This window comes from Pollicipes pollicipes, unplaced genomic scaffold, assembly GCF_011947565.3.
Source record: "Pollicipes pollicipes isolate AB1234 unplaced genomic scaffold, Ppol_2.1 Scaffold_427;HRSCAF=479_pilon_pilon_pilon, whole genome shotgun sequence".
NCBI lineage: Eukaryota > Metazoa > Arthropoda > Thecostraca > Pollicipedomorpha > Pollicipedidae > Pollicipes > Pollicipes pollicipes.
In genome coordinates this window covers 52,996-79,270 of record NW_023596458.1, presented here as the reverse complement: position 1 = coordinate 79,270, position 26,275 = coordinate 52,996, and the positions used below count along the sequence as shown (strand labels likewise).

Below are 26,275 nucleotides of genomic sequence, written 5' to 3'. Positions count from 1 at the left end.
TATTTCTGTTTTGGGCGAATACATTCGGTAATATCTCACTCATTGCGTGATCGTACTTTGCATAACATTGATTTAGAGTCAATTGACGGCCGTATTATTCTGGAAATCGTGCTCGCAAACGTCAGATATAAGCGACTCGACAATTATATTTTGCTTGGCTTGATCGCCGCGTTGCCAATGGCATGGCATGATTTGAATGACTATTTTAGCGTCAGGGATGCCTGGGCGAACTTAAAGTAGCCTGAGCAATATAGTCTGTGCATGTTTGCGGACGTGTGGCTCAGAAACTAAACGGACTTAGGTCTTAGGAAAGGCAGGACTGGGAATTACATCAAATGATATTCAAGATGGCCGGTTCAGCTCAAAACGTAACACAAAAAGGGAGCACACCCTTTAAGAGCCACATAACACATACATGCGAAACAGTCGGCATTTACTGATATGCCCACTACAGCTAATAAGGCTTTACTGCTAGTTAAAGATGGTTTCCTGACGCATGAGTACATGACACCTGAAGCTACGTGCTTATCATTGCCGGACAGTGGGGTATCTGTTATGAATGGTGCAGTAATCAACTTCATCAGGATCTGGCAATGTCCAGATAGATTTCAAGGTAATAAAAACACTGCTGTTATCTCAGTTTTTCAACCATCAAGGTATCTCTAAGATGCTGTCAAACTTCCAGCTAACAAGAGTTGCAAAAGGTTTTTTTGTTGTAAATATGTTGTATTTTCCGGCTGACGGGATGTGGCGGATGGGCCTGACTTTTTAAACATGAAATATTTGCCTTCTCAAGGTAGGGCCGATATTGATTGAACGGCGAATGTTTGTTATGCACTTACGGAAAAGAAACAGGAAAGGAAACGATCCAGACCCGCAAACTCATAGAACTTCCATTGTCCATGCTGTCAAATGTAAACAAAAAGTGAATAGCTACGTGTAATCTGTCTATGTTGTGTTCATGTTCTTCTCGCTTTCAAATTTGCAATTTCCTGTCAAATGATGTCCTTGCTGTTAATCAAATAAGGATGTGTCCATGCTCGCATTTTAAAAGCAATCAGCTCACTGCGTCAGAGCCCCAGGCTTATAACAGATGATATGAGTGAGATGTTGGCCAGAAATCTTACATGCGACACGTAATACATGAGCGGCCTCTGTAGCATTAGAAGTTGTATAACATCTGTTGTGTGCGATCTGTTGCATTAGAAGCCGTATCGCCTGGCCGTGCATCCATTAGAAAGCAACGTTGCGTAGAAGTCATAACGTGACAGTTATCTGGTTCTGCCGGTGGAAGCATTTGTATTAGGAGCATTGACCGCACACAGTCACAAACCAGTAGCCGGCGGCTTATTTCACGAGGATGTTGAAAGCTAAGAACTAAAACCCGGTTCTGAAGGCTGTGGATGAGGATTACGCCGGAATCAAAGCCGTGGTCGAGTTTGGTGCATGGTAACTTCCCCCGAGACTAACGTCAGGCCGGAAAAACGGGCGCCATCGGGGGACAGGGCCGCCTGCTGGATTATCTATGTGCGTTTCTAGAATGATAATTATATCCATTTGTTGTCCTAAAAAGCACTTTTTCAGCCCAAGTAATCTACATGCGCATGCAAGTTATAACGTGACATGTGCGGATCAAAATCATGCACCTGTTATGCATCTACTCCGCACATTTCTTTTTCATAAGTTCGCATTAGTCCCAGTGTTGATAGTCCGTCCTATGATGTCGTTAGTGATCGTAAAAGGTGGCCGATACGTGGTGTTCTCCATCACTTTGTGACGCCTCTGCAAACTGTCCATCACCGCATGACGCATTCGGTTTCCAACAACCATCGTTGACGGGCCCGACATTTACCGCTTAACACTGAGCGAGTGAAAATGGCTGCCATGCTCGCTAAGTCTGTCGCCATTTGCCTCGTTTTAGGCATCTTGAGCAGCCCAAAGACAGTTCAAGGTAAGCAGCTCCGTGAATGTAACTTACGCGCTTTGGAATCAACATATCATTTTTTATATGTGCCATGAATTTTGACCACGCGGCGCATTTGACGTGTACACCAGCTGCTCTCTTGCCAGGCAGGCATGAGGTCGCTGTTCACGCTCCAGGTGAAGGCGTTTACGCACTTAATGGTCATTCGGACATTATACTGATTTCTCGGCCGAAACATCAGTGCTCAGTTCTGCTAAGATATTACAATGTATCCTCCTGACCCACCTGACTCATTATCTGTGAGCTACCCGCTTTTCGTCCTAGAATATGTCTGAGATGTTATTCTCTTCAGCATGCACCCGTGAGAGGACAGGGCGCGACATTAGGCTAAGCACTACCGCAGTGTTTTAGATCACAGCTTCAAGCTACAGTGGTGACGAAACAAACAGTATAGCGTCGTATGCTTTGACCACAGTGTTACTATGCCGTTTGTTCAATGTACTTTCACGATGTTTAAAACTGATAATTTTTCGGTTTTCAGCTAACAAAAAACTTAAATCGGCTTATTTGCTTGCTACGGCTTCCACTTTGTCCGAGACAACACGGGCTATATTTCTTGTTCACCCTCAATCTGCCAGAATTCAGCCGTTCCGGTAGCTCACTTGATTGGACCGTCTGTGCTCCGACCTACCCCATCCGGTGCTCTTATCCTCGTTCTTAATTTATCATGAATCCTCGCGACGCTCCGCCTGTCCGAGACAGGTTGTCTGCGCCAGCCACGAGGGGGCCGAGAGGCCCGCTGGAGCGGGACCCTCTTTCAGGTTGGGTTATTTTAGTTCAATGACACTGCTCACAGAAAATATTCAGTGATCACTCCTTGCCGTAAATGCATAGTGATCATTTCAACCCAGTTGTAGTGGAAGCGAGGCTTGTGGTATAAGAGAAGTAAATAGATGATTTTTATTTGACTGCTCCACATTTAAACATATTGAGTCAAACATAATTTACTACTTGGTAGTTTACATTAATAAGCTACCAAGAACGCTTCTTTTTGCCCAGAATTATTTATGCAATTAATAGTTAAACCTGATATAACCATTGTGGTGCAACGACATTCTTGCTGTTGATAGTCCTTCGACATTGTTAAATCAGTTGTTACCAGTTATTCATAAATTATAAGCTGCTGTGTCATAGGCTTGACAAAGAATAGTCAATCAATGTGGTACATTGTGTAATGTCATGGGCCAACAGCTTCATTTTGGCGCCCCCTCAGTGCCGTACTGCGGCATGACATAATGAACAACCATATGGTTTTTCTACTGCAATCCATGCTGCTTTCATAACAAATTCCATCACGAAAAGATGGGTTAAGCGGGAACTGTTGTATCGGCTTCCCATCTGACATATGACTGACCAAAAACACATGATGCAATATAGAAATCGCTTTCAGCAAAGCAGACAAACAATGCGTGGCATCACTTGCTCACCCTGTTTCGAGAATCCACAAAACGCAGGTGAGAAAGATGCAAACACATTTTCCACTTCCACAGTCATGCAACATGCTGCAGCCATCAGGCTGCTTGTTAAGCAATAACAGGAAAATTTTACATGTGGTGAGGTGACGCTGCAAACATGCTAACCTTGCACAAGGCCGGAGACACGACAAATCCATGTAGCTATGGTTGGATGGGCAAAATGCAAAGAAATGATGAAGCTGCCAGCGCACACAAGGCTCACGATACGAATTATATTAAGTGCTATCCAAGACACCAACAGCAATACTTTTCCACCTTTCTCAGCACCCAGCATCTCACGCAAGTTGCAGTGCCTACGTCATTGATGAATCACGAGCAATGTTCGCCTGCATACGAAATTTGCCACGACAGTACAGTGCGCAGCAGTGGTAATACAGCTCTACATTTTCGGAATTCTTTAGGGAAAGACAATTTTGCAAAGCCATATAATGTGAGCCTACATTAAGCATGTCCATTACTGAGCTGCACGCACCAACCCCTACTGCCAAAATGAATTGCTAATATAATCATATGCAATGGATTAATCGCATGCTGTAATACCTCAATGGGTTCAAAATGTTGGCAAGATCATAGTGAAGTACCAGCTTGCCTTTGTACACCCCTGTAACATAGGTGCTAGTGTTTCTCTTAGTTTGCGGGCTATCCTTTGTTATGTTCAAACACAAACATGAAGGTAGAGGCAGGTAACAACATATCACATTTTATTTGGAGTCAGTAGCCCTGAAGAATACCAAAACAATGCTCTCTCTCAGAAGTACAAACCTCGCACGCATACTTCACATCACATCAATATCAATACAAGCCACTGGCACACGCCACCAGTTATCATACACATTTCAAGCCCCCGATTCACGCTCTTTTGTCAAAGAAGTCCATAAAAAAATCAAATATGTCCGTCCCGGCGGCTCAGTTGGTTAGAGCGCCTCCTTTCCAATCCACCCACCCGTGGCGGGGTGGTTTCGGGTCGCTTAAGGGCGTTCGCTATTTGCCCATGACAGGTATGGCCTGCGGCCGGTGGCAGCGGTCGCGCTGAAGGCCAGTTGACGTCAGAGTGCATGACGGACCGTGCCAAGCATTGCGGCACGTTGAGCTTTCGCCACCAAATTCTGCCGTTGACATGGAATTGCGCGATCGGGTGGTAGGGGTCAGGGCTCACACAACAAACACTGCTTAGCGTTAGGTCTGGTCCCAGAAATCCATCCATTCAAAGGGTTCGGATACAATTGCAAAAAAGAAAAAAGTGTGATATCACGCTTACACAGCTCGCGGGACTATCAAATTGCAGGTTTTCTTGCAATTTTTGCACATATTTTCAGTCATGACACCGCATTTCACCGTCATATCCATTCAAAACAAAGTCCCAATTGGTGTTTATGGCAATGCGGCTCAAGACGTACCTGTAGAACACAAATTTTTGTTCAAAATTAGAGTTGTACAATACGTGTGAAATGTCTAGTGAAATATATACCTAAAATTACTGTAAGTTTCCCTAATTTCATAATGCCTGGCTAACCCATAAACCCGTGCAAGGTTCAATCCTCCTGTAGACAACGCGCCGACCGGTCTGTCTGTAAGAAATACGGCAGAAGAAGAGAAAAAAAAGCGCCAGCAAGGGAACAAGACAGATTTGCCGTCGCTTCTTCTGTTTTTATCACTTTTGAAGGAGTGCCCGTCATTTAAGTGCTGTACTTTTTTGCAGGCAGTGGTGTTCTTTTTTATAATGTTGACCTGTGGCCTAGAAATAAGGAGAACTGACCCGTTCACGACGAGTGCCGTACAACCTGCAAGTGCCCAAGCTTACGTTCGCGACAAGCATTCAGCAGCGAAATCTTGCTAACAGCCAATCACCTTCCGCGCATTGTATCATACGTGCCGCATCATCCCTTTTCCGAATGTAGCAGCGGCCATGCTCTTTTGACCATAAGTAGAGAACAGCCTACAGTATGAATGCGATCGCATGACGTTTCTATGACGTCACTAATCCCGGGGCAACTTTGAAATAGGCTCCAAATAAACCTTTTCGCACTTTTGCGGGCGTGTAACTCAGGAACCAGAGGGTTTTGGGTCTTAAAAGGGACGTGACCGTAAACTTCATCAAAAGGCCCTCAAGATGGCTATTTCAGTTCAAAACGCCACACAAATGCGGAACATCCCCTTTAACTGGCCGTGGGGGAGTGTGCTCTGCTAGCTAAAATTAAAACGCAAAACCCTATTAGAAGGAAAACTTCCGGTAACAGAACAAAATGCATTGGGCGTGTGTTGCGGCGAAGGCCCCTTTCCTCATCCTTTGACTTTGATGGGCCGAGTCACGGCGATCTAGCGCATGACATTACACTGTGGAATATGATTTTTCAGGCTGGAAATCCAAGTGGTGCAGAACGGATGCTCACTGCTCGCGATATGCTCCCTACTGCGGGGAGGGCAAATGTCGCCGTGAGTAGCCTGTTTACGCTAACTTTGTCGTTCTTTGCCGTTTGTTCTGCGAGGTGTGCGTGTTTCGCCAAAGACATCACAAGGACGGCGTTCACCAGATGCCGTCTTTGCAATGCGTCAACCATTGCTAATGCACACGTTTCCTCTACCAGTTACCGATGCAATAGACCAAAGAGACACGACATGCGCTGTGCTCACCTGATTACCTTATTGCTATGCTGTATTATATGGTTGTAAAAGTTGATCTGTGATGTTTCAGCGGTGACAAAATTCTGCAGATCGGACGAAAAGGGTGTGGCTGCGTGTAACGCATGCCACTGCGAGGGCCATCACTGGAGCTGTACGGAAATTGGCTGCGCGAAAAATTGTAAGATCGTTCATTTGTTAAGGATTTGTACGTTTGTATATATATATATATATATATATATATATATATATATATCTCTCTCTCTCTCTCTCTCTCTCTCTCTCTCTCTCTCTCTCTCTCTCTCTCTGTCTCTCTCTCCCTCTCTCTCTCTCTCTCTCTCTCTATACACATATGTACCACTGCGTACCGGTGGGAATACCGAACATTTGGCACACATTCATGACACCTTTTTAAAACTTGATCATACGCATGTTGACGGTGCATTTAGGGTGCCATACATGTCACACGTGTAACAGGTGACACTTCTCACAGTTTATGAATGCTTCACCGTTTGCACAAACGTTGCAACGTAATAGAAGAATAAAAGAAGTATCATTAGGACGTGCGCGTAGAATTTCTGAACATCGGTATTTCTAGTCTTTGCATTTTACTGGTAGCGTGGAACGACATTTTTTTGTAATGCATTTGGCTACATGCGGCATAATGCATTGTCAATATCATTATCGCCATTATAATCATTGGTACATTATGAGAAGTTCGCGTTTCAAGTAAAATATCCGTAATGACAGTGTCATCATGTGGAATTGTCATAAACATATCAGCACACAAAATATGTGACCCAGGCCAAAACTAAGAACACTGATCATTTTAGTTGGTTGACTCTTTTCGCCGTCATAACCCGGCATAAAGCCAGTATATTAGCAATGGTCCTCTTGCCTCCATGCTCACTACAGCACATCTGTGTTTGCAGTCAACCATGATGGAGCAGTACCGTGTCGGCTGGCAAGGGACCTGTCGGGATGCCGCCATTGATCCTCATTACCGCTTCGGCAACTACAACTGGAATTGCAAGACAACAGCCAAAGCTTTCGGAAGCAACTTTAAAATCGTTCATGCGCTCTCTTATTTTCGAGGGCTATGAGCACAAAAATGCAATATACCCTGGGGAACGCGTGCACCAAGGGCCATTGAACAGGATAAAAAGCACTAATACTTTTGATACACTCCAAAAGTTGTGTTAACGATCTGGTCTAAGCGGTTAGGTGCAAACATCTGCGAGGACTCTGAACATGGTTTGATTTGATGGTCACAAGTACAGTTTTTTATATTGCTGTATGGTATTCACTGTTTTTTTTCGCACAGAACACCAACGGATCTCTGCAATGGAATACAAACTTTGCTGCATGCATTATTTTTCATGTTTCATCGAAAATATACTGGCAAGAAGTTGCGATGTATTATTTAATTTCAGGTCATCACCACCGCCATCGTCATCGTTATCTATCCTGCTATCGTCATCGCCATCTCCATCGTCATCGCCATCGCTATCACCATCGTATCATCGTCGTTATCGTAACCATCATCATCATCACAACTACCACTATCATCGCCATCATCGCCATCATAAGCAATACTATGCATGAACGACATGGTCTCACCACTGCTGTAGCGATCAGTACAACCACGACCGCTATAGGTAAACACTATGACCATATTCGTCGCCATTATCATCACCTCCACCATCACACGCTTAGAACCACACGTGCATGCACAAGAGCCTTCGCTGACGATGTAGGAGCGCGAACGCTTGAATCAGGACGCCGATCGAAGAAGATTGCAGGGCTTATCAATCAACAAGAAAGCAGCTTTAACAGTTTTAAAGGGTTGCTGAATTTGTGGAAATTTGGAGCACAAAAATGCAATATGGCATGCGGAAACGTACGTACCAAGGACTGAGCAGGGCAGAGCGACTTTTGATGCGCACTGAAATTTGATGTAATGATCTGAATTAAGACGTTCGGCTCTAGCACCTGTCTGTGAAAGCCATGCTTTTTTAAAGCCGATAGTGCGTTTTTGGGCAGTTATCTCTCGAGCGATAGAAATAAAACATTGCTGTATTTATAATCGCTTTTTGAATGTATCTGAAAAATACAAAGCCAAACGACGATCACACATTGTTTCATTTCGGAAAATCATCGCCATCGTCGTTGTCAGCTTTATCATTATCGTCATCTTCATCGTCATGGTCATCGCCATCGTCATCATCATCGTCGTCATCATCATTGTCATTGTCATTGTCATTGTCATTGCCATTGTCAGAGTCATAGTCATCGTCACCATCACCACCACCGCGGCCACCACCACCACCACCAACACGTTGTTGCAAGTCCCCACACCCGACGTTCTAGAACACAAGTGTAAAAAAGGAGTTAGTCTCGCATGCCATCTACAGCCCATCCCATTTGGCAGTGACTTTTAAGAATGAGCTTTCATATAGCATCAGACAGGGGCGCAGCTAAAGTTTGCGATGGAGGTGCCACCAGGATTTGCAGCGATGGTGGGGGCTGTTTATCTTTTACCAGCGAGTCACAGACGTTAACAGGTATAGTACCTGGCGTATCAGTGAGTCATCAGAGTTGGTTTGCCCTGGTGCCTTTGAGGGTTGTTTCAGCTCCGTGTCGCGCATGTTCACCCGGCTATCCTGTAGTCTTGCGGCTTGACTACGGCTGTTTGACTCTACATGTCCCTGCCTACGGTAACGTTTATGAGATGTAAAACCAAAATGGCGTTCCTGATCACTAGATTTAGAACCATGCTCACAGGTGCCATGATGAAAAACTGCGCTTGAACCTGACGGTGGGGCCCTAAAGCCCCATAACCTCCCGCCCCTCACCAGACAATATGAAACCAATTGTATATGTGTGAAAAGCATTACGCAAAATCTGCATGGCATGCGACACAATTTACAGGGTGGAAAACCTATGGGACTTTGCTTTCCCACAACATGATTTATAGACGGAAATTAATTGTCCCCCGCAGCAAAAAATGGCAGAACACATTCCTCATTCCAGAAGAGGCTTTAGTGCTTTAGTCTTTAGGGCCCCGTCGTAAGGTTCGAGCACAGTTTTTCGTAATGACACCAGTGAGTACGGTTCTGAATCTAGTGATCAGGAACACTATTTTGCTTTTCCATCCTACAAACGCTACCGCAGGCAGGGACATGCAGAGTTAACAGCCTTAGCCAAGCCGCGAGACTACAGGATAGCCGAGTGAACATGCACGACACGGAGCTGAAACAACCGTTGAAAACACCAGGGCAAACCAACTTTGATTACCCATTGGTACGCCAGTTACCTGTTAACGCCTGTGACTCGCTGGTAAAAGATAAACAGCCCCCCACCATCGCTGCAAATCATGGTAGCACCCCATCGCATACTTGAGCTGCGCCCCTGTCTGATGCCACCTGAAAGCTCATTCTTAAGAGACACTGCCAAATGGGATGTGCTGTAGATGACATACGAGACTAACTCCTTTTTTGCACTTGTGTTCTAGAACGTCGGGTGTGGGGACTTGCAACAGGGTGTTAGTGGTGGTGGTGCTGGCGGCGGTGGTGGTGATGGTGACGATGACGCTGACCCTGGCAATGACAATGACAATGACAATGACAATGACAATGACAATGACAATGACAATGACAATGACAATGACAATGATGATGACGACGGCGATGATGATGGCGATAGCGATGACGATGACGGTGAAGATAACGATAATAATAAAGGTGGGAATGACGATGGCGATGATTTTCCGAAATGGAACAATGTGTGATATTCGTTTAGCTTTTTGTATTTTTCAGATACAACCAAAAAGCGATCATAAAGACAGCGATGTTTTATTTCTATCACCCAAAAGATAACTGTCCAAAAACGCACTATTGTCGGCTTAAAAAAACGTGTTTTTTTACCGACAAGCGCGAGCCGAACGTCTTAATTCAGATCATTACATCAAATTTCAGTGCGTATCAAAGTTCAGTCCTTGGTACGTACGTTTCCGCATGCCATATTGCATTTTTGTGCTCCAAATTTCCACAAATTCAGCAACCCTTTAAAACTTTTAAAACTGCTTCCGAGAGTGGCGATTGTTCTTTTGCAATTCCAGCTAATGCTGCCGAAGCGGTACCGAGGATGATTCGCGGCATCCCATCGCAGTCTCTCGTCAGCCGACGTGGTACCGCTCCACGAAAATAAATCACAAACACACAGATCCGCGGTAATAAGCCTGGTGACAGCAGTGGTCGACACGACCACTGCTGCTGCACTGGCGTTGTGCAATGCTATTACGGTTAAAGAGGTTGCCAATGGCTGTTAAACTGCTTGGAGTACTAAGCGCTTGTCTGCACGGTTTCAAGCTTGGTCAAATGTTTCGCACGGTATTAAACCTGCGACAAACCTCCTTAAAGCTTTGTCACTGCGAATTACTTACTTGAAGCGTAAATGGCAGATAAAAAGGGCGTAAATCGATACATGTCACTAAATACATGACGCAAAATGTGATCTCAACCGCAGCAGAACCATTATAACATCACGTGACACCATACATAAAAGGGCTTTATGCACTGTTTAATGACGCCTCTTTATTTCGCTGTTGTTTACACTGCAGGGCCCTGGGACTCTGTTACGTATACGAGCTGCGCGATGTCCGAAATGCACCGATAAAGTGCATGATTATTTCGTTTTAAGGGTTGTCATAAAAGGAAACACAATCCCACTATGCAAATTATCTCGTCAGTAATTGACAGGCAAACACTATATCTATTCATATATATATATATATATATATATATATATATATATATATATATATAGGGCTCGTATACGTAACAGAGTCCCAGGACCCTGCAGTGGAAACAACAGCGAAATAAAGAGGAAATAAATAAAAAAAGAAAAAGAAGAAGAAGAAGAAGAAGAGAGAGGGAGAAGAGAGAGAGAGAGAGAGAGAGAGAGATGCATACATATATATAATGTATATATATATATATATATATATATATATATATATATATATAATACATACATACATTATATATATGTATATCCCTCTCTCTCTCTCTTCTCTCTCTCTCTTCTTCTTCTTCTTCTTCTTCTTCTTTTTCTTTTTTTATCTATTTCCTCTTTATTTCGCTGTTGTTTCCACAGCAGGGTCCTGGGACTCTGTTACGTATACGAGCTGCGCGATGCCCGAAATGCACCGATAAAGTGCGTGATTATTCCGTTTTAAGGGTTGTCATAAGAGGATGCACAATCCCACTATAAAAATTATCTCGTTAGTAATTGACAGGCAAACCCTATATATATATATATATATATATATATATATATATATATATATATATATATATATATATATATGAATAGATATAGTGTTTGCCTGTCAATTACTGACGAGATAATTTGCAATAGTGGGATTGTGTATCCTTTTATGACAACCCTTAAAACGAAATATCATGCACTTTATTGGTGCATTTCGGACATCGCGCAAGCTCGTATACGTAACAGAGTCCAGGGCCCTATATATATATATATATATATATATATAATATATATATATATATATATATATGCATACATGCATATCTATACATATATGTATGTATATAATATATATATATATATATATATACAATATGTATAGGTTGTACCAAAATAGTAAATATGCGCGTGCAACTACCATCCGCGGCCAAGTTTTGTACAACCCCAGAGGCCGCTCTATCACCACGTTAGTAGCTGTTGCATCGAGCCCTGCCCTGTTCGCCCGCATTTGGAGCGCATTGTCGACGCTGAAACATCACCGAACAATCAGTGATCAGGTCGCATAGTGATCATCCCATGACGCCAGTAGATGTGGTCAACCCATGTGCTGATCAGATTATCACAGGATGTGTGTTTTGCCTTGGCCCATTGCATCAGTAACCGTTATATATAAAGGCATCTGATGAGCGCTGTCCTTGTTTATCAATTAACGCTGCAATCTTCTCCGATCGGCGTCCTGATTCAAGCGTTCGCGCTTTTACACCGTCAGGGAGGGCTCTTGTGCATGCACGTTTGGTTCTCAGCGTGTGATGGTGGTGATGATAATGACGACGAATATGGTAATAGTGTTTACCTACGGCGGGCGTGGTGGATGTACTAAGTACTACAGCAGTGTTGAGGCATATGGTGGTGATGCATAGTAATGATTATGATGACGGTAGTGGTAGTCGTGAGGATGATGATGGTGACGATAGCGACGATGATAAGACGGTAATGGCGATGGTGGTGACGATGGAGATGGCGATGGCGATATTGGTGTAGATGACGATGACGATTGCGATGGTGATGACCTGAAACAATGCGATACATCGCAACCGCTTGGCAGTATATTTTCGATAAAATTTGAAAAATAATGCATGCATCAAAGTTTTTATTCCATTGCAGAGTTCCGGTGGTACTCAGTGCGAAAAAAAACATTAAGTGCCATACAGCAATGTCAAGAATTTGTTCTTGCGACCATCAGGACAAATCACGTTCGGAGTCATCGCAGATAGGTGTTTGCACCTAACTACTTAGACCAGATCATTAACAGGCAGCTAATCCATCTACATGGATTGGTGGCTCTAAGGCTGAAAAATGTGGTAGTCAGGTCATATACATGACATATACGTATATATATATATATATATATATATATATATATATATATATATACATATAATGCATGTCAAATACATGTCAAATACATTGTCAGACAGGTCAAGTATATGACACAGGAACGAGATGCAAAATAAGATTGCTTAACCCAGTCCGTGTTTAGAAATGCACATCATGGTGCGCGCCATCTGTTCAATGAGTTGTTTTGAAATACCCATTGACAGAAGTCATTACATGGAGTGGCATTTGTCTTTAATTCTTGCATACGCTCCGGCGATGACGTAGGCGTACGTGTTTTACATGTGGTTTGATGAGCGGTCAGAGCTAGCCAGTACCCAACCCGGCCGTACCCAACCCAGCAAACCCAGTCGTCTGAGTGAGCGTGGTCGGCTCCGTTCACACAGAGCTACGGGTGGGGCGCTGAACGCAAGGAGTCTGAGGATTAGATAAGGACGAGAGGGGCTCCGAGGGTTGTTATTCACCGGCCACTGCTAATGTAATTCACCGCTTGTGTGGCATCCCTGCCGATTTGAGCGTGCTATCATTGCAATTGATTGTTGTTGCATTTAATAGCTTCGTGTTTGCCCCGTTTAAATATTAACGTCAGCTCACCGATACAGGTGGAGTGCCGTGCTTATGGGCACACAACCATGTACGGGGAGAAGCCGTTCATGGTACCTGATCGGGCCTACCTTTCCGCCAATACCCCGGCCACCCGCTTCATCCTAGCTTTATGGAACACATGAGGATGAGTTGATGTCGGGTGCACAAAGTGCTGAGTCTTGGTTTGCATCATTTGACTCGCATGCTGGTAAATGGGCTCCTCAATATGAATTCACTCTTGTAAGGAAACGTGACAACGGCAGCCGGCGGAGCACAGGCATACAGCGGCAGCCCGGCAGCAGTGCAGCGCAAGCACCTCACCACAGAACCCCGCCCCAGAACAGCGCCTCTGCTCTACACACAACCCGTCCAAATTAGTTACCCCTTGTATGCAAAGTGTCATTGTGTTAATACTGAGTTTGTGACTAAATCTAACATAAGCGCGTGAAAACGACCCAAATTACCTTTCGGATAAATTTGATGTTCGAAATTACAATCGGCGCCAACCGGCCCTGCCCCTGGCAGCATGCTCCTCAAAGCAAACGCTTGATTGAGATCCTGTAAGGTCAGGAACCTCCCTTAACCGTCATGAAGGCAAACTAAGATATCGTTTGCATCGTTGTAGTCGAGAAACTCGAAACAAATCGTCAAAAACTATCTTACAAGGCAAGTTTTCCAGCAATAACGTGGTAAGTTTTTGACTTTGATGTGAATCTGTGGGTAAGCTATGGTACAAAATTTATCCTAATCCTAATTTCAATAGCCAAGTTGTCACAGACAATCAAAGTTGTATGACTTAATCTAAACGTACGTTGTCATATCGTGCTGAACGATACCCTAAACATTACCTACGCTGACAACCATGCGCTAAATTTAACCTGCCAGTGACCCCACCATATATATCCAATTTTGTAAGCAAAATTTCGGCTATTCCATTGCCTGAGGTCTGTGAATTTAGATTCTGCCCTCCCACGCCGTTTGGAAATAATCTTGAAAAAAACATATTTTCGGGTGTTCAAATCGGCCCCAACCCGAACGCGTGTTGGAGAATATCACTGGACGCTCAGACTTGCTGTCTTAGTAAACAGATGGTGGCTTCCTTATCTAACCTTTCGAACTTTTACACCATCAGCAAAGATTGCTTGCACGTGCTCGCACATGGTTCTCGAGATATGCTTCTGAAGGTGATCATGATGATGATGTTTATCATCATGGTGGTGGTAGTGGTGGCGGTAGTAACACTGTTGGTAGCAGCAATGGTGAGGCCTATGGGTGCTGATGCTTGGTTATGATTGCGATGGCGGTGATGATGACGATGGTGGTGGTTGTGATGCCAATGGTAGTGGTCGTGATAATGATGATGGTCAAGACGACGATGACGATGACGATGACGATGACAATGACGATGACGATGGTGATGACGATGGCGACGACGATAACGACGACGATGACGATGACGCCATCTTGTCATCATGAAAGTGAGTGATGCATCGTGACCGCATGATGGTTTATTTTCCACACAAAATAACAATAAGAAATACAGCAAAGTTTGCGTTCTATCGCAGAGGTCTGGCCAGGGCGCAGAGTTCTGGTCTGGTTTCGGTCTGGTCGCATTATGTGTGAAAAGAAATACAGAACTCCTGAAAGCGGTGTCAAAAACTGTATTTGTGGTGTTAAAAGAGGCGTTTTCAGGGTCATCACAGACAGATGTTGCGATGAATACATCATTTTGGATCATCATATCATGTTTCAGAGCTCATCAGAGGTGTCTGTACTCTTTGTCTTGACTCACAGTTCTTCGTGCGTGCGATCCCCCAAAGCATATTGTATTTTTTTGTGCGCGGATTTTTCACACGTTCAGAAACTCCCATTACCAGCTCCAAAGCTGCCTCTGAAAGTGGTGGCTGTTCTCTTGCAATTCCAGCTGAAGCTGCCGAAGCAGTGCCGAAGATATTTAACGGCACAGTGACAGGTCTCTTGCCAGCCGACACGGTACCGCTCCTTTATGCTTATCTGCAGACACAGGCATGCTATAGTGAGCATGGTGACAACAGCACCACTGCTGCCATGCTGACGTCGCGCCGTGTATTACGGCGGGAGTCCGCTAAAGGCACGCTTGATTGCTTGGTCTGTTTGGTCTAAACTGAGTCAAAAATTCCGTGTGCTATTAAACCTGCCACAGTCCATCTGAAGCATTGGCACTGCGATCCTATAGCCAGGAGCGCAAGCATTGCATTAAGACAACGCATCTGTACATGACCCGAAACACAAGAAGAAATATGGTACCCAGTGAGTAGAAAGGTCGTAAAATCACGCAAATATATGCGCTTGATGCGGAGCTAATTGGCATTTTATTTCTTTCTTTTATAAAGCTCTCACGAGTGTGTGGTAGACTCGAGACATTGTTAATACGCGCCCGGGTGGCCGGTTGGAAACCCTTCGCTCGTTTGGGCGGTCAATTTGACCCCCGCCGAGATTTCGGCAACTAGGACAACTAGAGACACCAAATTTACAACGTGTGTTGATTTGTACGTGAATTCAATTAGGTAAGTTTTTGAGGTTCTAGGTCATGACCTTTGGGTCAGATAAGGTCAAACAAGGTGATATTCCACGATCTTCTCAAAAGTGCCACCAGAACCTAGATAATTGTTCCAAAGCAAAAGGTCACGTGCTCATGTAAGGTCAGGGACCTTGCTTGATCTCTTCAAGGTCGTAGTGACCAACATCATACAAGACTGCTCTGAGTTTTGCTTTTCAATAAGTGCCAAAGATTTCGCTAGGCAGTATGTTTCAAAAAACAAGATGTTGTCATGGCTCATTTTAGGTGAAGGACCTATTCCGACCTCTAAGAAGTCCATGGAGTATGTAGAATGTGGTTCCTGCTATCAGTAAATTCGAAGCATGCACCAGAAGCTATCTAATACAGCAGGCCTTAGAGTAGAGAACTGGTTGGTTTTGACCTTGGTCTGACCTTCATACTTGAAGTTAGGCCAAGGCGATTTGCTCACTCAATATTTTTTGCTTAAGGCAGCATATCAGAGGTGTACGGCTTCGTCTAACACTCCGCTGTTTCATCACATTGAGCGATTTCCTAGAAATTGACTTCGCTGAAACCCTGGTCTGATTTGACCTACCATAGGTCGGTGACCTTGCAAGATGCAACTAAATTTGTGAAACCAAACGAGCCGTGATTCAGTTATCTACATCTGTGCAAAATTCGGCGCGGCTACGCCACGGCGTTCGTAAACGATTCTGGAAAAAAACTTCCGAAAAAAACCTTGGACCCCTCCACCCGAGCGCGTGTTAAACTGCATAAGTATCGGGGTCTTACGCTATTTATGCGAGCGGTACAACACCCAAAATGTACCGGTAAAAGTGTATGTAATCAAACTTTAAAAGAGTGCCATAACATAGCACGACACAAAACTCTCACTTTGGCCCATTCACTTGTAAACGCTATCTAGCTGCATGTAACTTAGGCCATAACAATGTCATGCATTCACTTACATGACGGGCAGTTAATGTAGGTACAAGCCCAGCCGTGACGTACACAGTTACATCTGTTACATCCGGCAACGCCGCGTTCGCCAGAAATGCAGAATGTTGTAACCGCTGAAAACAGCACCAAACATGTTAATCCACAGAGTGATAATATCATGACGTGGTCACATGTGGTCAGTCCATGATGCCATCAGACGAACACACGGTGTTGTGTGTGTTTTTCCTTCGGCCCACTGCATTGTTAACCGTTAGAGGAGAAGCATCTGGTGAATGCCGTGCATGCAATGTTTTTGCCAAAACTATGCACGTCTCGTAGAACGAAGGGCCAAAAACGAGAAGTTCAATATACGTAGGTTACTTACGGCGGACATTTGCCCTCTCCGCAGTAGGGAAAGTAATGCGAGCAGTCAGCATCCGTTTTGCACAACTTGGGCCAGCCTGAAAGCAATGATTCCACAGTGTACTTGCATGCACTATACCGTCGTAACTCGATCGATCGAAGTAAAAAGATGTGGAAAGAAGCGTTTGGCGCTAACCACACCCGATGCGTTTCATTTTATAAGCATAATTTTTTCTTTCTGGGTAGAGTTTTGCATTTGTATTTGTCCTCGCAGCTCACAGGCTTGCGTGGCTGAAATAAGAAAAGGAAAGTTTTTCCTCCTCAGTAGGGTGCATGACCCGGGCAGTGAGCATCCATTTTGTACCATGTGAGCCACAACCCTGAAAAATGATGCAGCAGTTTATGCATTTGATCGCCACAAGTCGGTCAAAGCTCATGCATCCGGGAAGACACATTTGCCGCAAGTGACAGATGTGTTTTATTGGGTTATAGCAAGGCATTCAGGATATAAAGCCTATTATCCAAATGCAAGCAAGTGAGGTTTAATATTTTTCTTCGCTTCACGTCTGTCACAAGGGCGTTCATCCCATGCAACTAGCCTGAGATGACGCATTTTGAGGTAATACGAGAGCAGTGTCTAACCCTGGCTTTACAGCCTGGTTTAGCAATGACATAAGATACCTAGAACTGACTTCAGTGAATATCTCGGCCCATCGTGTGTTACGCCACACGCTGGTCTTTTTTGTGCTTCCAGGCCCGAATTCTTTCACTTTGCTGAAAGCATTGAAGGTGAATGAGGTGATCTTATGTTTCTCAAACGAGATGAGAGCTATTAGCTTAGAAAATCGTTTTGTAAAAGCAATCACAAAAGATGAAAGTCGCAAACAGATTTCAAACGTTGCGCAAAAGTCTTCAGCGAATAGTGTGTTGACTACTATGGACTAAGACACTGTGGAAGTACCGGCCTATCATCATATCCTGTTCTCTCACGGGTGCATGCTGAAGAGATCACCGCACCAAGCATATTCTATGATGAAATAGAACAGTTCAGAAGGCATTAGCCATGTGCATCAGGAAGCTATGCTGCAACATTTAGCAGAATTGAATATGATTTGTTGTGGAAAACCCGTGAAATGCTCGAATGGTGATAAAGTACGCAAGCCTTCCACCTGGGGCGCGAGCAGCGACCTCCTAAATTTAAATGTAGACAGAGCCGCTTACCTGTAGATTTCCCAGAGCTGCTCAGCGCGCCCAAAACCAGACAAAGGACGACAGATTTAGAGAGCATAGTGACAATTCTCTCCTGTTCAATGTTTAGCAGCAAATGTCGGGTTCCTCAGTGATGGGTCGTTGGAAACTGAATGGTGAGTCATAGCCGTGATGGACAGCCCGCAAAGGCGTCACAAAACGATGGAGGACACCGTGTATCGGCCACCTTTTACAATCACTAACGCGGTCATAGGTGGTTGGGTGTCACATAAAACTATTAGAGGACAATCTGGCGCGTATTTATGAAAACGCATGTGCTCATTTCTTCGCTCGTGAGATATGTGATATTTTGCAGTTAGTAATGTGTCTAGAACTGGATGCGGCGCCTTTAGCCTGCAGGGGTCAGAAATCAATAACGGCAGGATCAGTTGGATCTGGTTTGGTTGGCTGCAGACGTCAACAGATCATCTCTAATACGTTAGTGTCGGATTGTTAGCCTGCGTGATCCTCAGCATTTGGCTGTGTTTGACGTCAGCTTCGTATGTAGCCGTCAGAAACGTACTTCACCTTGGTTCTGAAGCTTTCATTATCCTCATGAGGCTAGCAACAGGCTTCTCGCTTGTGACGGGATACACGGACAATGTATCTTACACAAATAGGACTGATGACAGAAATACAGAGCTCTCACGGCACGAGTTCCACGCAACATTGTTTCTGTTGCGTAATCTTGTACGCAGTAGAAGTTATAAAGCAATAGTTTCTTGGGGTGGGATCACGCAACGCATAGAGGGATGAAGCGTAACAAAAATTTAACAAAAGAGAGTACAGGGTTTGACATCGTGATGATACCGCCATATGTACATCCAATAATGGTTAAGTTGTTTCATGTTTTAACCCTGAAAACCAGATGCCGCTAACTTCCTTTCATGCCAAGCAGCATGCCTGTTTTTTTTTTTTTTGTCGTATCTCCCACTCTATTCGGGGCCAAACGGATGCTACCTGTTTGGGATATTACGCTTAACACAGGTTAACCAATGTGAGAGTTTTTTAACCCGGCGCAGCCGGTGCGTAACTAAAAGGAGGGAAATTGTTGTAAATTACAAAAAAGTGCCGTAAATTATGGACGCTCCCCAGGTCCTCCACGGAACAAAATTAGTAATGCGCAAATGTTCACGTACATAAACTGATGCAAGGACCGGTTAGGCAAGTCCAGCCACGAAGTCGTTAAACGCAAACCGTTTCTACGAAGCATACCTTCACTGCGACAAAGCCGGCACGTCGAGTGTAAAATCGCCGAGAGGGTCGTCCCAATCTCTTAGTGCTGTCGAAGGTGAAGGAACCCCGAGTGCCGTGGCTAACGTTTAAACCTGTGACAAACGCAAGGACGTGAAGAGAGTGGCAGTTAAATCAGGGATCAGAGTGTTACCAGGGATCAGCAGTTCTGCTGTTGAAAAATGTGATAGTGAATGGCGTGATATTGGACGTGAATAATCGTGTACGTCAGATGTATAACACGCGGGAAGACCTCAAAGATAAAATCTCTTTCCCCTGTCTGTTTTTGGAAATACAAAGATTGGTCTACTAGCTCAGTCGGTTACTGTGCCGTATTCTTAAGCATACTATTTGACGCTCAGCCTGTTCTTCTCAAAGGAAATGTACATTTTATGAAGTTTTGAGTGAAAATAGCCATTTTGATGCAGTTCACAACCCCACTCTTCTCAAGACCAAAGCCATCTTGGTTGCAGAGCTACACGCCTTGAAGAATGCAGAATAGGTGGGAAGACTATTCAAGGTCCATGACGACATGATAATGCCAGTAAAATCCCATCATTCCTTCGGCCATGCCGTGATCAAGACCAAAAAAGTAAAATTAATCGAATCCTTCATATCTGAAGATCTAAAGTACGATTGCGAGATGTAATAGCTGCCATTTGGGTCTCAACTAATGTTGTGCGAGGTGTGATGACGTCATCAAGCAATGACACGTTGAGGAGCGTTATTTACCCAACAGGAAAATCGTGTTTTCTAAAGCAGCTTTCCATTTAAAGTACACCAATAGTTATGAGTGAGCTTATTTCATCATACCTGATGCTTGCCCCAATTTCTTCAAGTATGGATCATTTCCTTTATTTAAGGATAGCTCGGACGTCCTGTTTCAAGCATTCGCGCTTTTACAACCATCAGCAAACTCGGCTGGCGCATGCGAGGTGGGTCTCAGAATTAATACCGAAGGTGATGATGATGCTGATGAAGATGATTATGGTGGGGGTAGTGGTTGGTCGTCGTCATACTGATGGTTGCTGTGGTGGTGAGGCCCTACTGTGTTTGGCAATGTGGTGGATGCCTTGGTGGACGGCCCATGTGCATTGTAGTATATGAACGGGATGGAATTGACGATTGTGGTGGTCGTGGTTGTAATGGCGACGACTGGGACGATGACTATGAGGACAACGATGACGATGGCGATGGCGATGACGATGACGATGACCATGACCATGACCATGATGATGCCGGTGCCGATGCCGATGCCGATACCGATGGCGATGGCGATAGCGATGGCGATAACGATGGCAATGGCGATGGAGGTGGCGATGGCGATGGCGATGGCGTTGGCAATAACGAAGACGAGCCCGAGGACGAGCACGTCGTCGACAATGATGACGACAACGACAGTGATGACGTGAAATAAAACAAAGCATTGGCACCGCTCGACAATGAATTGTTCAAACAAACAAAACATGATGAATAGAACAAAGTTTGTATTCCATCACAGACATATGGTCTTGTAATATGTCCGATCAAATATTGAGCACCACAGAGCGGTGTCAAAAACTGAATTTGTGGCCATCCAAAAACTTACTTTCAGGGTTCTATCAGACAAGCTCTCGTACCGAATGCATTATTCCGGAGCATGGCTTCAAATTTCAATGTGCAGATGTTGGCACCCTTTGCTTAGTGACCACAGTTCTTGGTGCGTCCATTTACCAGCGCACTGTGCATTTTTGTGCTCGAAGTTTTCACAAATTCAGGAAGCCCATTAACCATATTAACCCTGCCTTCCGATAGCAGCGGGGGGGGGGGGGGGGGGCAATGCGAGTCCCATAAGGTTTTGGTTGGGGGATAGCGCCCCCCTGGCGTTGCAGTGTAAATCACCGCCCATATTTTCGCGAGCGTAAATGGACGTTAGTTTGCGCGTGAGTTTTGACCGTAATCAGCATGCTTTAGCTTTCCCTGGTTTCCCCTTGTTTCCAAACCAGGAACGGCTTTTTTAGGAACACCTAAGAACTCCGCGATCCGCCGGGCCGGGCAGGGGGCGGCGACCGACGAAGCCGTCCGGTTTGCACATGTCGGGCCGACACTGTCGCAATAACAGAGAGCCCCTGCATCATGAAACATATGCTGAAAATACTAATAAAAGGCCTCAGTGTGTTCAAAATTAAACAAGAAACACCGTGCCGGGTCGTTTTCATGTTTCCGGTGTGGCTTGATGTTATCACTGGTCTCTGAACCTGGGCTGAATGGGTCAATTTATTGACCTAGCACGTTGTTACACACCAATCCAAACTAGGCGCGGGAAACTCGTGTGAGGCCAATCAACTGCTTTCTCCGCGATGCTCTACCTTTTTTATCTTGGAAATCGGAGGGGTGGGTCGTATCAAACTTGTTATCATTTCGCGCCATGAAAAGGGGGCGAATCAGGGCAGAGGGGTTAAAGCTGCTTCTGCGAACGTGGTGGTTGTTGTCTTGTAATTCCAGCTGTAGTTGCCGAAGGAGATCCGAGGATCAGTCGCGGCATAGCTTCAGGTCTTTCGCCCGCCGACATGGTACCGCTCCATCATGTTTGACTGCAAAGACACAGACATGCCTCAGTGAGCATGGTGACAACAGGATCCCTTCTGCTATGCTGGCGTCGCGCCGTGTATCGCGGTGAAAGTGCGCCAACTTCTCCCTAAAATTGCCAGTGCTCTTGGTCTGAAACTGATTCAAATGCACCCTCCGCTGGTATTTATAACAAATCCACTTTGTGGCATTACAGATTGTTTTACAGAAAAATTCACATGCTCATTAAAGATCAGTGGCCTTGTTTGACCTTTTGAAGGTCATGTTGACTAAAATCATATAAGACCGTTTGTGTGTTGCATTTGGATAAGCGGCAAATGTTGCGCTAGGCAGTATGTTCCCCAAAAAAAAATGTTGACCTGGGTCATTCTAGATCAGTGACCTATTCTGATGGTTAAACAAATCCTTGGAAGGTGCATAATGAAGTTCGTGTTATCAATTTAGAAATAAGCAACAGGAACTAGCCATACAGCAAGCGCTAGAGTAATAAAACAGGTGGTTTTGACTTTGGTCTGACTTCCATACCTGCCCTCAGTCCAATGCACTTTGTTCATTCAATGGTTATGTTGCCTGAGATATTATCTCAGAGATGTATGGCTTCATCTAACACTCCTGTTGTATCAGATTGAACAATCCCTAGAAATTACCTTCGCTAAAACCATGGCCTAACTGTGATCTGTCATAGGCCAGCGGTCGTACAAGGTATGTCTAAATTTCTGATGCCAGACAACCCGCTATTTAATCGTCTACAGTTATCCAAAGTTTGGCACAGGTACATTTCGCGATCCGTAAAACATTCTAAAAAATATTCGGGGGTCAATTTTAACCCCTCCCCTAGGGCGTGTTGACACGCGCCCGGGCGGCCAGTTGGATGCCCTTCGCTCGGGTGGGGAGTCAATTTGAACCGCTTTGATCTCAGGAACTAAAGGAGCTAGAGATACCAAATTTATTGGGTGTGTTAATCTGTATGTGAACTCATTTAGGTCAAAGTTTTAAGTTGTTAGGTCATGGTCTTCGGGTCGGATAAAGTCAAACAAGGTCAGACTCCATGTTGGTCTCCAAAGTGTCCTCAGGACCTAGATACCTGTTCGAAGCAAAAAGGTCTAACTTTGACCTTCCTAGGTCAGAAACCTCACGATACATCTGAATGCTTTATGCCAAACGATCTGTCATCAATTATGTATAACTATACAAAATTTGGCGTGGCTACGCCGCGCCGTTCGGGAACCATTTTGTAAAGACCTTCGGGAAGGAGGGTCAATTTGACCCCTGCCCAAGCGCGTGTTAATTTGACCTACGGCCTGTCTTTCAAACCCGTGAGTGACCTCCAATCAGGAGAACAACAGGCCATCCAACCGGGCCCTTGATCTTTTGTCCCTTGGGCCACTCCGTCCCTCTTCGGACTTCCTCAGAGAAAGCCCGTAACCGGTTCAGGGCCACTATCCGACACATGGCCCCTTGTTGCGTTCGTGTGTCGGTCCCTGACCGACACAGGGGCCCCAGTTACTATTTTAGGGACCCAGACCTATGCAACCCGTGGCCTCCGGCCTTGCTCCTGCCTGGAAAATGGGCCCCAAAGTTCAGATTGACCGGGAACCAACTGTTCGGTGTTTGTGGTCTTTGGCCGACTGAGACAACCGCATTTTCTCAGGGGGTCGCCGAACGGGGTAAGAGGACCTCTAACTGATATTTCAGGCCACAACCATACGGGCTGCGATTCTTTAGGTGATCTGCAGCCAGTCATAATGGCCCCAGTGTCATCCAACCGAACCCTTGATCGTCAGCTCCAGTGGGTCGCCTGGGCCCCCTTCGGGCCGCACTGAGCACTGCTCCTGGTCGGTCCGGGCCCCACGGGTACACAGGACCCTCTTTTAGGCACTTTGGGCTCAGGACAGGTACAGGGGCCCAAACAGTATACATCGTCTGCTGTAGGGGATTTCTCACTGCTTTCGTGGTAGTCAGACTATTGTAGACCTGGCTCGCGCCAGTCTTTGTCGCAAGTCGGCCAAATGTAAAATTCGGCGGTCTACAGCTCGTATTCATTAATTGGCACTCACAAACACTCACACCACACCTCAATGTCCACGTGCACAACCAAGAGCAATGTTGCGTTTTCGGGTCCATTCTTCGAGTATGAGCATACATGGTTACCAATGGTGCGCCTTATATGCCGCGTACATCGGAAACGAGTCATGGTCACAGGTTCAGGAAATGATGTGATAATCAAACAATGAGAAGCGAGTGAGACATTGCATGATGGTCGATTAAACCAATCACAGAGTGTGGAATCGCCTTGTGATCCCAGAACTATCTGATACAACAAATGGCTGGTGAGGCGCTGAGAGCGACTTTTTGAAGGAAGTATTGAGTAACAATATAGAATATATCCATAGTCTACTTTCCGACGGAACAAATAGCATGTGGTGAGTGATCTCTTTCCCAGCAGAGTTAAATGTCTCCTAGTGCCTTTTTCGTCTAAGAGGCTTTTGAAGACGCTAGAAACTTTAGGTGTTAAAACATCTGGAGTTTTTCAGAAATCTTGAGACCTTTACTGTCGCGATATATAACTTTGTTACACCTGCTATGGCTTTATAGCTGATTGGAAACCGGACCCTCAGGCCCATGCCGACACGGAGCGGACCATGCGGTACTGGTGGTGATTGACCGATATACAGACCATATAAACTCAGGTTTTGATTTGATTTGATGCTTATTTTCGATCATGGATATCAAGCAGTACATAATACGATCAGTGGATTGGCGCATAAGCGGAACGCTTAAATCTGAGCGCTTCTCCTAAGAATAACAAGATACGGTCATCGCCGCCAGAGAACCCACGACACACCGCCCACTCGCCCGATCCGTAAGCCGACACGGGCCAGGCGCCCGCAGTCACTCCGGTCTAGACATACAGCCGTCTCGGGCCGGCGGCGGGCGTCCGGCCCGGCAACGCCACCCGGTAGCCGTCTGCTGCCCGCGCCCGCTGGAAGTTTTTAGGCGAATCGTTTGGTCTGGAAAACAAATGTTTGGCAAATTTTTGCTACGTGCTGCTCATTGCGATTCTGTAAGCCGTTACCTGCGAGATAGATACTTAGTTGTTCGTTGTGAGTGGGCTCAGGAAACTTTTGAATGATACGATCTGTTTTACGTAGCACTGAAATTCGGATTTCATGATAGCGAGGACAGTTCAGTACAAAGTGTTTAGGGTCTTCATATGGATTGCCACGTAAGCAAGAGGGACTAGGTGTAGCTGAATTTTGAATTTCGAACAGGTGGGCATTCAGGTCTGACATTCGCAATCTCAGCCTAGTATTTAGGATGTTACCATACCTGGGTCCAAAGCTATGATACACCGGAGGCGCGGCCACACCGCAGCGCTGGTATATTTCCCGTTTGAAGGAACGAGAAGACTGGAGAGATGACACCTCGAGCGGGAGCTGGTTCCATCTTCTCGTAGTTGACGGAATATAGGATTATTGGTATGTTGAGGTTCTGTTCGGTGGTAATGTGAGTGTTATTGCATTGCGTTGTGGGCGTCCTGTTGCAAGTGCTCGTGTGTCAGGTAGAAATGCAGTGACGTTTGTTGGCAGTAGATGTTGGTTGTGTGTGAGGTTGTGGAACAGTGTCAGTTTGTGCATGTTTATTCGCGATTTGAGAGTGTTCCATCCCAAATCGTCCAACACTGCGTAAGTGTGTGTTCTGTAGAGTGCACCGGTGATTAGTCTTGCTACTCTGTACTGCAACCTGTCAAGTCTAAGGGAGTCGCTGGTTGTCAATCCGTCGTATATTGCGTCACAATAATCAAACAAAGGAAGAATGTAAGTCGTATATATGTCGTTGAGGATATGCCGAGGCAGAAGTCGCAATAGTGGGTAGAGAGGTCCAAGGGCTGTACTGTTTTGGAGATGGTGTCATTAACGTGCTGATGAAAATGCAAATCAGTAGATATCGTCAGGCCAAGGTGTTTGTGGCTTGTAACGGAAGGAATTCGTTGGCCATCAAAGGCCCGCTGCGGTGGGTTATGTGTGTTTCTGTTGGTGAATGTTAGCTGAATTG

The 26,275-nt window shown here is 45.2% G+C and overlaps 2 long non-coding RNA genes across 2 annotated transcripts; one reads left to right on the top strand and one right to left on the bottom strand.

The window, feature by feature from the left end:
- Positions 1–1,854: 1,854 nt before the first annotated feature.
- On the top strand, positions 1,855–7,358 carry LOC119096181 (uncharacterized). Its single transcript, XR_005094022.1, has 4 exons — positions 1,855–1,951; positions 5,815–5,892; positions 6,152–6,259; positions 7,011–7,358. It is a non-coding gene; the product is annotated as an uncharacterized LOC119096181 (long non-coding RNA).
- Positions 7,359–15,158: 7,800 nt separating this feature from the next.
- Positions 15,159–22,074, bottom strand: LOC119096184 (uncharacterized). The gene is made up of 3 exons (XR_005094025.1): positions 22,000–22,074; positions 16,837–16,941; positions 15,159–15,342 (listed from the first exon to the last, which is right to left on the bottom strand). It is a non-coding gene; the product is annotated as an uncharacterized LOC119096184 (long non-coding RNA).
- Positions 22,075–26,275: the final 4,201 nt, after the last annotated feature.